The sequence below is a fragment of the Phoxinus phoxinus genome, assembly GCF_949152265.1.
Source record: "Phoxinus phoxinus genome assembly, chromosome: 10".
In the NCBI taxonomy this organism is placed as follows: domain Eukaryota; kingdom Metazoa; phylum Chordata; class Actinopteri; order Cypriniformes; family Leuciscidae; genus Phoxinus; species Phoxinus phoxinus.
The window spans coordinates 20,898,736-20,913,852 of NC_136885.1; the positions used below are offsets into that span (position 1 = coordinate 20,898,736).

The window sequence follows — 15,117 nt, forward strand, 5'->3', positions numbered from 1 at the left end:
GAGGATCAATACTTTTATACTGTTGCACTGTGGAAAAATAATCATAATAACTTTATGTATTTTTGTAGTTAAGGGGAAAAGTTGGCACACCACCCCAAAAATTTTAAAATATTTATTTCATGTTCTCACCACGGTGACGTTTCGAGCCCAATGGCTCTTCATCGGAAAAGTTGGCAATAAACCAATTAACCATGAATAGGACACTATGAACCTAACAAAATCAAACTATATGCAAATTAAGCAAACTAACCTATAAGCAACCTCTAAGCAAACTAAACTAAATTAAAAACAAAAAACTTTTCTACAATGTTTTGGTTGAGACAGAACAAACTTAAATGGAGAGTGTGATTTTAAGTTCTATTATCTTGAGCCTGTTGAATGTGAATATTGATATGTTTTGAAACATGCTGCTTTGAAACGATATGTATTGTGTAAAGCTCTATACAAATAAATGTGAATTGAATTGAATATCTTACATTGGAATATAGCAAATTATTGCAATAACCACAAAGCAGGAATCTATCCTATTTACTTTCAGAAACAGAAAGTGCCTTATTCGCCAAGTTTTAACACACTTAAGGAATTGGATTGGGTTTACAGGAGCATTAGCACAAAAAAGAAAAGAAAATGCTGTCACCATTTTTTAACTCTTTATGTTAATACAATGAAAGTTAATGGGATCCAAAACAACACTGTACCCCACTGACTTTCATTGTATGAAAAAAAATCGACAACTGAGATATGTATATGTTCAACAGAAGAAAGTAAGTCAAACATTGGTGCATTTCCCAAAAGCACTGTTATCAACTATGATCGCAAGTTCTGTCATTACCATACAATAGTTCAATGATTTGGTTTGATTTGCAGCAACTAACGAACATTCGCAAACAGCATCGTAACCTTGAGTGGTTGGAACTACTCTCGACCTGTGGTTAGAAGTTAGAACCATAGTTTCTAGTTAATATGAACATGCTCTTGGACACAACAAGCAAGCTAACATTCAGGGCATTCTATATCTTTCATCCCATTTAAATATGTACATTTCAATCTAGTTTAGTGTATCAACAATCAGCACCGTTTTTGAAGAGTGTGCATGTGCATAAATACGTAAGGGAACCCCTGAGCAAGACATAGAGTTAGGGAACCCACGATGACTCAAACATCAAATAAAACAAAGCGATGAGAACAAAAAAGTGAAGTAGGCCTCATGCCATGCACGTTAGCAGCAATCTGACATTAATTGCAATCTTGAATGGATTTAGCAGAAGATATTACTCCACCACCTGCATGTGAAGTCATTCGTCCTAAATTGTTGAACCGACATGGTTCAAACGATGGAGGTGCGACCATGTTACTATGGTTTGGGGAATCAGTCGTGACTAGTTAATTTCTTCAACGTGACTTCATTTCTATACCATGGTAGTCAAGCAGCGAGTTATGTTGTTGTTTGGAAAACGCACCCTAGGTTTGGATGAGTAAATGCTAACAGGATTTTGGGTGAACTATCTCTTTAAGTTAAAATTCTCTCATAAAATAAGAGACATTGTTCTAAAATAAATCACAAAATTTTAAACTATAGGGCCACCTACAACCTCTTTCACACATAACTCTTACTACCCTTTGTCTTCAGTCAAACTCGGTACCTTATTTCCACTCTTGTATCCCCCCCCCCCCTACTCCCCCTCAACCAAACAGCCCACCTCTGCGCGTGTCAAATCGAATCTCCACCACAGCGCCTACTACACCCGCTGTGTCCATGTATAATACGTCATACACACAGGCAGTGTGCGATGACGGATTACTGAATTAGACGAATAATGACACCTGACACTTCTGTTACCGCTCCCTGAGCTGCCACAGCCAGCGCCGCAGCGCCGGTAAATAAAGACCAGAGATGAGGAAATACAGAGAGAGAGATGAACAAGGAGGGGGAACAGCAGGGAGATGAATGGAGAGAGCAAATGGAGGTGCGTAGGCCTATGTACAAAGAGAGATGGAAGGGAAACCGAAGACAAAGAGAAAAAGAAACTCGACAAGTCAGCTGGATGAATGTACGAGGGCATTTTTGTTTGCAATCTGCTTTGTTTCACAATAGTTCTCAATGGGGTACCTCTGTTTTCAAAACCAATAAACCCACGAAAAGAGAGGCTGTGTAGTGGCATCAACACAACTTGAGTTGCATGTGATGTTAGTGTGTGGCCTGACCTATAGTGAGTGCACGAGACCTTGGACTGAAGTTGGTTAGATATGAATGACACTATCTGCAAGGAATATAATATTCATATTATTAAAGGGATAGTTCCCCCCAAAAATTAAAATATTGTTTTTTCTGTGGAACATGAAAGAAGATATTTTGAAAAATGTGTTCTGTTTTTGTCCATAATGAAAGTCAAAAGGCTCATAAACAACACTGAACCCCATTGACTTACATTGTACAGAGAGCGAGAGAAAAAACACTAACACGTTTATCAAAATATCGTCTTAAGTGTTCAGCAGAAGAAAGAAAATCATACAGATTTGGAACAACATTATAAATTATGACAGAATTTTCATTATTGGGTGAATTGCACCTATAATGCTATATCAGAATAATATAGAAAAATAGATAAGGTAAGATATATACATTTAAAACACTTGGATTGGACAAAAATAATTACACCATCATACAAACAGTTTTAACAATCTGTCACTGTCATACAATTATGTGTATGAAAATCACATCAGAAGTTGTCCATGGCTTCTACAGGTTTAGGGCAACGTGACACCCACATATAGAGTATGTGTTTGAGAGAAAGACAGAAACAGAGAAAGTGGGGAGCCAGAAAGAAATATTGACAAAGCCTAGATATACACATAAGTCATTGAGTGTGGCCTGCCCGGCTCTTGTATTTTATAGCTACGCTCTGTGCTGGCGGAACAAGATGACAGCTGAGTTCCTTCAACGGAAAATATGGTGCCTCTCTTGTTTTCCCCGTCTCCCTTCATCGTTCTTGTTTTCTGTCTATCCCTCTTTATATTACTCTGTCACCTCACAATTTTGTTCTCCCCCTCCTCGTTGTTTTTTGCTTTCTCTTTCTGGTTGCCCTCTGTTCTCTTGCCATGCATGTTTATTTTTTCTTCTATCTTTTATCCTTATTGATGCTCATTCTTCTTTCTCTTTACCTCAATGTGTTTATTGTTTGCTCTCTGCCATTTCCTCTATTTGTTCTTCAGGTTTCTCTGTTTTACGTTTGTCTAATTTATCTCTTCCGATCACTGAACATGTAATATAAAATATACAAAAAAGTTTGGGGTCGGTAATATTTGTTTTATGTTTTAGAAATAAGTCTCTTATGCTTACCTATACTGCATTTATTTGATCAAAAATACAGTAAAAACAGTAATATTGTGAAATATTCTTCAGTGTCATTATCCTCCAAAAATCATACTAATATGCTGATTTGGTGATTAGGCTCAAGCAACATTTCTCATTATTATCAATTTTGAAAACAGCTGCTTAATATTTTTGTGGAAACGTGATACATTTTTTCAGGATTCTTTGATGAATAAAACGTTCAAAAGAACACATTTTTTTTTTACTTTAAGTAAAAGTCTTTACTGTCACTTTTGATCAATTTAATGCATCCTAACTGAATAGATACATTCATTTCTTTAAAAAAAAAAAAAAAAAAACTGACCCCAAACATTAAACTAAAAAATAATCTTGAAATTCCTCTTAAAAGTGAATTCTTCACTTTTTTTCTGCAGGAAGCTTGCAAGTTTATTTTTGCTGTTTTTCTTTTTCACACTTTTTTACACTCATTCTTCACTCATCACTGTCTATATTTTCTCTCTCTGTCATTTCCTTTATTTGTTCTGCTGGCTCATCCGTGTTACTTTTCTCTCATTTCTCATTTACATCTCTCCTTTTCACCTGATATTCTGTTTCATTTGCCGTCTTGTAACTTGTAGGCTAAAATGGGAGGTGGAACTTGTAGTTTCACATCTCTTTATATTTTCTGTACCCCTACCTGCATGTCTAACATATGAAATATATAAGCAACAAAATATTCAAATATAGAAACTTCAAATGCATATTAAATGCATATGAATCAACTCGTACCTGTATGCCTTATTTTATTCACCCTCATTTCTTTTGCCTGTTCCTCACCACTTCCCTCTCACACTCTCTACATTCCAGCCACCCCTCCCGCCTTCTTCCGCAGCCCGAGCACAGAGCCCCAAGTGTCGGAATCAATTAAGAGTGAGCGCCGTCGCGCCCGTTCCTTCACGGAGGTAAATATTAAACTGCAAGGAACGGCAGGCAGAGAGAGGGAGAGAAAAAGAGAGATAGAGGAGGGGAGAGCGAGCCCTCCGTCCCTAATCCGCCGCATCGATCAGCCGGGGATGAGGGTAATATATTATTTTGACAAGATACGATCCTCCGACGCGCACCGCTATCCCCGGCGATCGATTTCTTTTTCTCTCTCCTTTTTTCTTTTTCTTTTTTCCCTTCAGCAGTAGGGACACTGCATGCGCACCTCTGTTTTGTTGTTAGTCGCTGTGTGTGCAAGTGTGACTGAGCGAAACAGTGTGAAGCCAACAATAGTTGAGGAAACGCCTGGAGAAAACTTCTCATCTGAGCGGCACAATCTCAGCGTCTCGACAAAACGATAGCAGACGTGAAGTCTTAATAATGTCTTTACGGTGTCTCTCTCAGGAACATACATTTCAAAGTGATCACCCAGTTTCCTGGTCGTCAAAACTGTTCATCAAAAGGCAAAGGAAAGCAATTTACTTGTGCTATAAGCAGAGTGTTAAATGACAAAACTTCACAAATAAAGGAGCTTTTCCCACCAGAGATTTCCATATTTTGGAGCCCAGTCGTCTGGGTGATGCTGACCAATTGTAAAGTTAAGTGTCTGGCCCCTCCGGTCCCCTGTGCTCTTTTGCCTTCCCTCCATATCGCTTTGTAAACTGTGTCTAAATGCTAAATTCCCAGATCAATTTTTTTCATTCAACCTCTCCCCCCATCCCTTTGTGCCCGCTGCCCCTGCCTCCGCCTCCGAAGTGTATTGAAGTTCACTGTCTCTTTGCAAACGCAGTCTGCAGCGTTCTCGCGAGTGTGTGTGTGTGTGAACAAGCACACTGAGATTTAAAAAATCTGTAAAGGCAGGTAAATGCAGAAATATCGTATAAATCAGCTTGTTTCATAATTTCAACCACTGCTCGGCAGGCCGCTCTGCCTCACAGAGAACTCAGGCTCAGTCTTTCGTTCACTCTCTCCCGTTTTTATTGTGCCATTTTCTGCCACTTCGGCTGCTGTGAGGGAGTCAGTAATGCAGTCACTGTCCCTCTGTAGCCCCCTGCTGTGTGTGCAAGTGACTTGGCCTGTAAGGAGAGGGGGGAGACGCGGGGTCAAGGTGAGCTCTAATACACTATTGATCCGCCCCAATTGAAAACCTGATGGAAATTTTACCCCCCTCCCCTTTTCTCCTTCCCATCTGTGTATCTCTGTCTTTCCCTTGTCTTTCTTTTTTTCTGTCTCCCTAGTGAACAACTTCTTCTGTGCTTCCTCCTTTTTTGCAAATTAGATCCTACCCAGAGGCTGTCTTTGTGGCATCTTTTTCTCTCATGTTGTCCCCCTTCTTCTTCTTTGTCCCCTTTTACATCTTTACATTTTAGAGACATCTAACCCAGTTCCTTGTTTTTTTCTCATTCAAAAAGGGACTCACAAAGAGACCTTCTTGTTTGTCTTTTTGAAGAATTGCATGCAGTCTTTGAATTCATTTAAACTTGAGTGAGTATATATATGTGTGTGATTGAGTCTATAAGAGCACACGCACACACATTGACACACCGTGAGTGTGTGGCAGTATGGTCACCAGTGCAGTGTATTAAATGCCACTGTGGGTTTGGCCTCAGGGCTGCACAGCGATCCCTCAGCAGGAAGAGCCAGTCGATAGCACTCCATCCTGGTCAACAATGAACAACGCTCCACAAAATCTATGTCAACACTTTTGTATTTTCACTTTGGGTAAAGAAGAAAATGAGACGGACTTCATCCGTCAAGTTTTAAAGATATCTCTCTCTTTCTTTGTCTAATGTTTCTAATGTGGACCACAGATGCAAATGAGCTATATACACTGTAAAAAAATATGTTGTTCCATCTTAAATTTTAGGTTTAGTCAACTCAAATATCTAAGTTGTCACTGAGTACAACTTTACATTTCAAGCTGACTAAACTTAAAATTTTAAGGCAGCACAAATACTTCCTTTTTAAAAGATGAAACAACAATTTAGCTAACTCCGGCACAAAATCTGTGTTGTGCATGGTCCCTGTTAAATAAATTAAATACAATTCAACTATTTATATGGTGCAACCAATAGTCAGGGCTGGGCAATATTCAGACCTGAAGAACTGGCTCCCTTTCAATTAACGAGTGTGAATTTGACTGAATTGGTCACAAACAGGAAGTTGAATCGAAAATCACAGGAAGTGATTTCTATCTATCTATCTATCTATCTATCTATCTATCTATCTATCTATCTATCTATCTATCTATCTATCTATCTATCTATCATCCATCTATCTATCTATCTATCTATCTATCTATCTATCTATCTATGCTTATAACAGCAAGCACTATGCTTCAAACTTCAAAGGTTTTTTTCAAAACTTTAAAATGAGGCCATGTCAAGTCAACATTTAAAGTTTGCCTTAATTAAACTTGATTTTTAAGTTAAAAATTAGTTCTTTGAATTTCAGTTCACTTGAATTCAATGCAATTCTGCATCCTGTTTGCTGCCTTAACTCAAATTCAGCAACTTAATTGAAAATGCACTCTCAATTCAAATTTGAATTGCGCATAATCCTGACATATGTAAACGAGCCTTAAAGTCACCGAAAGCCTTAATGATTCTGTTCCCCAACAATGGGTGGTCAATTTAAAGACTAAATTAGATCTGAACATGTTTATATTTTTTTAAATCACAGGAATCTGAATCTGAATTTCACTCTCCATTCAGCATCTCTCTGCTTTGACCTTTCCCTGCTTGCATAGATGTTAATTACTTCGTAGAACAGACTGTGTGATAAAACTGTCTCTTTGAGTGCATGCAAGAGCTTCCAGGTGTGATTTATGTTCTGTTGTGTATCTGTCAGGTGGTAGCGCTATCTGTACCACAATCTCCCCATGGACGCAGAAACATTACACATGTGGAGAGGCCCTGTGTCGACCTGCAGCCCGTGATACACATCTGGAACATCAATGACAATGATGCACACTAAGGATGAGGAATGAGACAATGCTGGACAGAAAGACTGAAGCATTGGGGACAATAATCAAGGTTGTTCTGTGTCTTATTCCTTACTCCTTACACAGGTTGTATGTGCTAAAGATCCAAATAAACCCAAAATAATCACATTTTCTCTTTCTCTTTTTATCTCGCTCTCTGTTTCTCAGTCTCTCTCTCACAGAGTCTTAGCTTAATTGCTTTTAAACCGGATTAATGACTGACCGGGGACATGTTGCCTTAATCTCCGCTCTTGTAAAGCTGCTGTTTCTCAGCTGTGCCTTCTCCCTTTCCTGTCCTCATCCATCCTCTCAACCCACTTACTCTTCGTCTCCCTCTCCCGCACTTTACCTCAGTCACCATCAGTCTCCATGTCCGTCTATTGCTCCGTCCAAGCACAGTTTCTGCTTCTTCTGCACATTATAACTCAATCCTGTTATGCCATTTGTCTCTCTGTCTCGCTTATGCTCTTCGCTGATATATTCTTATCTTTTACTTTCATCTCTAGCTCTGTCCGAGTTATGAGCTCACTTACTCATAAATGCACACACACACACACACACACACACTCAAACCCCTCTGCTGTGTGTGTACGCTGTAGTCGTGATGCATGGCCAGTCGTGGAGTCTTGTATTAGCACATGTCGATGGGAGACTGTCATTGCCTCCTAAGTGTTTTGGCAATACGGGATCTGCTGTCATGCCAGTGCAACTAATCTCAATCGAATTACATTGAGCTGGTATTGAGATGGTGAGAGAGGACAAGAGTAGGAGGCTGTGTACTTGACTAAGCTCCTCTCATGGCCAACAAGTGTTAGGGTGTGTGTTTGCTAGAGTCCTTCATATGAAAAATCATAAAAAGCTACCTTTTCTAAAGTGAGATTAATTCAAATTGCCATAGTCTCACGCACATGTCATTTCAAACCTGTTTGACTGTCTTCTGCAGAACACAACATAAGATTTATTGAGAAATGTTTCAACTGAATTATCCCTGAAGGGTGATATATTGTGGAATAATCTGCCATCGGATGTTAGATCTTCCTTGACTCTTAATGTTTTTAAGGACCGCTTAAAATATTATCTGTACTCTTTGGCATTTTAGTAAATTGGTATGTTTTTATGTTTTGTCTTATTGTTCTGTTGCTTTTTATTGCAATGTACAGCACTTTGGAACTACGGTGGTAGGCTGTAAGGTGCTATAAAACTAGAGGGGTCCAAAACTACATTGGACCACAATGACTTATTATGGACCAAAAATATTTTTCACAATATCTTTTTTTGTGCAGGTTTAGAACATTATGAAGTGAGTAAATGATGACAGAATTTTCATATTATGGTGATTGGTGAATTACCCCTTTAAATAACCAAGGCTTTAATTTGATGTACTGATCAAATGTATTTAGAATGTAGAGCCAAAGAATTTAGTTCGGCTCTCTTTCTCTCTACACTCTCCTATCCGTTCCAAAAGCCTAAAATGTCTAACTTCTGAACTCTTTTATTTAACCTACACCCTCTCGTCTATATTAGTCTCTGCAACTTTCTCTCAAGCCTGCTGTCTCTTTCTCTCTCACAGACATTTCTATCTCCTCTTCTCCCCTTGCAGTTGCCGTCAGGATTAAACAGTTATCTCGGAGGCCCTCTATCGCCCCTAAATACTGCGGATGATAAGACTCACTTGGATTTGTCAAATTGGGCACCATCGATTAACTGACCTTTCCTTACTCTCAGGCTCCCAGGCACTCTCCACACCGTCGACAAGCCAGATAGAGAGATAGATGGATATATATATTGCTGTTATTATTGTGTACACGTTTGTAGCAACCAGGGGTGCAATGGAGGTGGACGAGATAGGAGGGAAGAACACAGCGGGGAGGGACAGAGCTGGGAGGAAAGGAGAGAGATGCCTTTGCTTTTCAAAGTACTATAAAAACTAAAAAAATGTTAGCCTAAAGAACACAAAACGTGTATCTGAATTAACTGTAAATTAATACATTTGTCTTTACAATATGTTAATGGTTACAAACACAAGATGGAGGAATAAAGATACAAAATACTGCATAACCATTTCAGCATTTAACTTGTGAGATAGGCTACATATTTGAAACTATTTTTTTAAATGACTTTCACTGCAGATGACAATATATTTCAGTGCCTAATGGAATAACAGATGCTTCGAAATAAGCGTGCTTATACCAAAGCCTTATGTTTGGCAACCTGTTGTGAACAAATTCACGATGCGAGTGAATATGAGTGATGTGTTTCTCACCGCAGTAGGGTTGGCTAAACAGCGCGTCGCTCGAGCAACATTTACGAAGCAAAATATGTGCGGGATGCAAAATGATGCGAGACCCGTGTGTTTGTTTTCGGAGCTGAACTTACCGGCACTCCCAAGTGGCCTCGCCTCAGACGGAAACCAAGGGCCGGAGCCGGCACCGTGGCTGCTGGCTGTAAGATGGACCGAAAATCTCTGGGCTTTATCTGATCCACTTCGAAGAGCAAAGATTGTGCCGTTCCGAGCAGTATAATTGTTGCGCTGAAACGGAAAAATGAATTGTTGATAAAAAATGAAAATAAAAAGTTTACAAAACGTGTTTTTACTATTTTTACTCTTATTTTATTGATAAATTAGGCTATTCTTCTTAAAAAGGCATTGTGGGTAGCTAAAATTGTAATAGAATGACATGTTCAACAGCGTCATAACATGAATCATTAGTAGCCTGTGCAGCAAAGAGCTGGAAAGCTTTCCCTCCGAGAATTTCCTACGAGTAAGATTTCTGTGTAATTTTGTTCTGCACATTTTATTCAATTCGTAGCTGTCTTTACACATTAAAACACAAATTCTCAAACATTTCGGATAAAAAAGCTGTCGGGTAGCCTAAAATGCAGAGTAAAAATTTGAATAGGCATATAGGCTACGAGTAAAAAGTAATTACATGGTTATATTTAGCCTAGGCTACTATTAAAATATTCTCAGTTTCCTAAGGAATTTTCATATAATTATCTGGTTAAGTAATTTTATAAAGCGACATTGGCCTGAAGTCCGTTGCAGTAACCGCATTCTGCTAAAAGAGTTCTATAAATGCGAAAATGGCACTAAGTTTGACGTTAGAAGAGAATAGAATATATATTTTTTACACTTCACCTATTTTTATAAATATAAAACTCAATATTGACTTAGTTTTTGAGTCAGAGAATCAGTGCGTTTATAACAGCAGCGCTCATTTCATTCTAAATAAAAATGCAATCTTCAGACCTTCATAACATGGAGAATCATAATAGCCTAAAAAGAAATTTAAGCCTAAAAAATTTGTTGAATTTGATGTTTTTCCCCCAAACTAAAGAGTGTTTTTAACAAGAAGTTTCAGCCGTGACTTAAAGAGTGAAGCTTCACAATTAAAAAATTACGACAAATATTTCGCGATGTTATACAATATAAAGTTTTAGTTTTCTATAGGCTATATGAATGTTTACAAAATGCAAAATACTTAAAAATGTTAAAAATTGTATGAAGCTAATTATTTTTAAAATGCTTGCAAATGTTAGAATAGCCTATTAGTTCTGGCTAACAATCATGTCCGACACATTCTTACATTAAGCTTTATTACATTAGCCTAATGGTAATATTACCATTAGGCTATCTTCTACAGTAGGCTATGTCTTCTTTCAAGTAATATGACTTAAAACAAAGTTGGACAGGTGAGTTTCGGTAACGGACTAAGCAAAGGCAGTGATGGGGTGGAGGGAGGGGGGAGTGACTGAGTGATGTGGAGAGGAGAGATATCCCCAAATGCCATTTAATGTCGGAAATATTTCCTACAAATATTGACAGAGAGATAGACGCAAGAGGGAGACGCAGAGGAACGGCTCAGGCGGGCAAGTGATTGAATTAATGGATGTTCTGGATATTGTCCAAATTCGTGGACTGACATCCTGCGGTTAATTACTTTGATTGAAATCAAATAATGTGAAAACACGTAAAGAATGCATTGAACTCGGAAGATGCAATAGGGCCCTACATGTTCAAGGACTACGGCAAGGGTACAGCCTCAAAATGACAATTATGGATATTTACATCAATTGACAAACGAAATCACTCCTGTGGAAAATCCCCGTCATTCTCAATCAAGTCTTTAAATAGTCTTCACTTTCTTTTTCCCCCTCTCCGATTATTTTTGCGGATTAACAATAATATTAATAATAATGATAATGATAATTATTATTATTATAGCCTACAACATATATTATGTATTAGGCTACGTGTATAGTTCCCTAAACATTGCACACAAAAATAACTTATCAAAATTGTAATATTACTCTGCCACAATAGATGTATAGCCTACTTTCAAAGTTAATATTTTAATCAAACTTTAAAATGAACAAATTAAACAAATTTACAAAATAATCTACGAACCATTTCTAAATAAAAAGTAGCCTAGCCTATGCTAAATATTATTACCAACGAAAGCTTATTTTAATAAATTGTAGCCTATTTAATAAATTGTTATATAAAAAACGATTTATAATCACTAACAAAAACTTTAATTTTTGTTTTCGTTTCTATTTAAACCCAAACTTTAAAAAAAAAATCAAATTCTTTGAACCATCACCGTAATCTTTTTTAGTCATTTTAAAAGCATTTCTATAATTTTCTTCAACACTTTCAATATTCTTCAAATGATCACAAACGAACTTTCGAGATGAGCCGAATCAGGGCTGTAAAGTAAACGAAAAGGAGCAAAATCAAAACCCGAGCACCCGAGTTTTCAGAACTCGCAAGGTTATAGTGATTATTGAATAATTTAACAAATCCAAACAAAATATTTCGATTGATTTTAAAAAAAAAAATCTATGGATAGATCAGTAGGAGGTGCATCTGAAATGGTTAAAGCTAAATATCTGTTTATTGATTTATAAACACTTACCAAAAAAATTTGTAGGCCTAAGTAATAATTTATGATAAAGCCTATAGGCTATATAGCCTATATATGTGTGTGCTAACATATGCATCAAAGATCGGCTGTGGTAGAGATTTTGATGCAACTTTTTTTTTTTTTTTTTTTACGAACTAACCGAATTATGGATCAAATAGCATACAGGCTCGGCTTATTCGAACTCTTAAAAATGTTGTAACGGGTACACATTGAACAGAATGCTTTAAAGTTTTCCCGCAAAAGCAGTTTTATTGTAACATGAGCTGAATTTGTGCTCAGGTGCACAAACAAAAAGTTTTCAAGTCCCAGATTTCTGACAACGTTAGGCCTAAACCTAAAAACTCCACACAAATTACAAGGATATTCAACATTAAACGTAACATGCCTATATAAATAAAAATTTAAGCATAATATCTACTCGTTCTGTCTCACTCTTCAATTAATATTTCAATTATAATTGAAATTCTAGTCCATCAAAATTTCCCAGAACATAAGACATCAAAACCGGCAACTTAACGGAAAATGTATCTAAATAAATATCGAAATAATATCAGTAGAAATGAATTTTGTCCTCCCGCGCGCATTTGACCAGTGGCCAACATGACAAGAATGAATGAATGGAGCAGCACACGTTATGCACTTGTGAGAGTAAATTGAGCTTGGTCATTTGGCAGATCGAAGGGATACACACACACCCGGCGCTTAGTCCACATTAAACGTCTCTAGTTGCCGTGAGAGTGACTGTTTAATTGACTGATTGATAGTGTGGCGTGTAGGTGAGGGCTCAACGAACAGCGTTAACAAATAGAGACACTTAACAGCTAATCCGACGTGGCACGAAGCGCACGAGCGAGGCTGTTTGCGAGTGTGCACGCGGATGTCAGCGCTTTTCAAAATTACATAAAACTCAAAGGGTTTGTCATACTTTCCTTATAATGCATATTGTATTTCCTTATAATATAATTTAATATGATTGTACGAAAACACATATTTGGGCTAATAAATGAACAAGAAACTTACTTTGAAATATTTACAATAGGCCTAATATAATAATAAAAAAAATAATTAAACAAAACTTACAAAATAAATAAATGCATCCATAAAATAATAGTAGGCTAGCCTATTTATTTTTTTAAAACGACAAAAAAGTTCAAAAATAAATTCCACTTTGTGAAATCATCTTGTCATCATTAATGTTTTTATAAAACATTGCATATGACATACCTCAGCCTTTCCTGATCGTGTTCTCCAACCGTCCAAAGTAGAAACTATCTAACCCGTGTGCGCTTTCACTCTCCTGGTGTGTGATCCGGGGGCGCGCGGAGCCGGGATCCGTGGAAGCACCTCTACACTAATAACCACGACCGAGGGAACTGAATGAGAGGGAGGGAGGGCGCTGAGGAGGTGTGCATCTCTCGGTAAGTAGTTAATTAGTAAATCCCCATTCGCTGTGCCTCGGGTCGGTTTGTTTTCCCCGGTCGACAAGCCGAGAGGAAAGAGAATTTGAAGTAGGATTCGACCCGTTTCCGCTCCTCTGTCTCGTATATGAGGTGCGTGTGTATGTGTGTGTGTGTTGTCCTCCCTCCCCACCCTCCCTTCTTCTCTCTCCCTCTTTCTCTCTCTCGCTCTCTCATTCTTTTCGCCATAAAATCCACTTTACTCTCGTCCCAACATTCTCGCATACACAATTGCCCCTTTCGCGATTCTCCAGATAGTGTCCATTTTGCTTCTGGACCTTATGTCCAATGTCCAGGCCACAACTTTCATCTTAACATCCAGCCACATGCACTGAAATAGGCTACTTCATGTATCATACTCCCATTACCACCATTAAAAGAGAGTGATTTACTTTCAGTTCGTAAAATGTAGCCTATTAAAAACAACAACAACAAAAATGATTATTTCATCAACTCCTCAAATCAAGCTGAGGCGCTAGTGAGCCTATATGTAGACCTACTTCTATTCTTAACACCTTTGCCTGGTGGTGCATGAAATGAAAGAGCGTGATAAAAATGTTGAATTTTGAAGCCATTTCAGGACTTGATCTTAATCTAGGATTATAATTTATTTAACATACGGGTAAAAAACCTCAACACTTGAAACCTTAAGTGCAAACTATCGTTGATCTCACTGGCATGCATCCCGATTTTGGATCTCGAACAGAAGTAAACATCACTTTAAGTCTTCACGGTCTTTTTCAAGCCATTGACTGCACCTAACAAACTTAAATGACTTAATTGATCGACTACGTAATAATCCATTAGGTAAACCTATGAAACCCACTGGGGTGTGGAAGGAGGCACATGATGAGACTAGGAGCGGATGCATACAGAGAATGAAATGAGAGAGATGGATTGAGTAGCGAAAGTATACAAAGGTAGCCTACTGCATGAAGTCTCAAACAATATTAAACTGACTTGTACACAATTCCATCATGCACCTCTTTATCGCCCCCTAGTGAACACAATGACTACAGGGGGTTTTTAAATCCATTCTCATGTGAATCCGAGTTACAGAAGAAGAAGAAAAATCACAAATAAAATAATGCTTATAAAATTATCTTGGTATAGTTATATATATATATATATATATATATATATATATATATATAGAGAGAGAGAGAGAGAGAGAGAGAGAGAGAGAGTGAGAGAGTGAGTGAGTGAGTGAGCGTGAGTGTGTGTGTGTGTGTGTGTGTGTGTGTGTGTGTGTGTGTGTGTGTGTGTGTGTGTGTGTGTGTGTGTGTGTGTGTGTGTTTATATGCTTTATGAGGACACACATTTGTATAATGACATGGTATTACACTGGCATTACAACATAAACATGGTTATATGAGGACCTTTCCTGAGTCCGCATAATTCAAATGTCTCAAAAAACATACTAAACAATGTATTATTCAAAATGTAAAAATGCAA

The 15,117-nt window shown here is 37.8% G+C and overlaps 1 protein-coding gene across 1 annotated transcript in view; it reads right to left on the bottom strand.

Annotated features, from left to right (window-relative positions):
- erfl1 (Ets2 repressor factor like 1) overlaps positions 1–9,740 on the bottom strand; it is a 30,653-nt gene extending 20,913 nt beyond the window's left edge. The window contains exon 1 of the mRNA XM_079624907.1: positions 9,654–9,740. The gene's annotated coding sequence lies outside the window, so the exon portion shown is untranslated. The remainder of the gene's footprint in view (positions 1–9,653) is intronic.
- Positions 9,741–15,117: the final 5,377 nt, after the last annotated feature.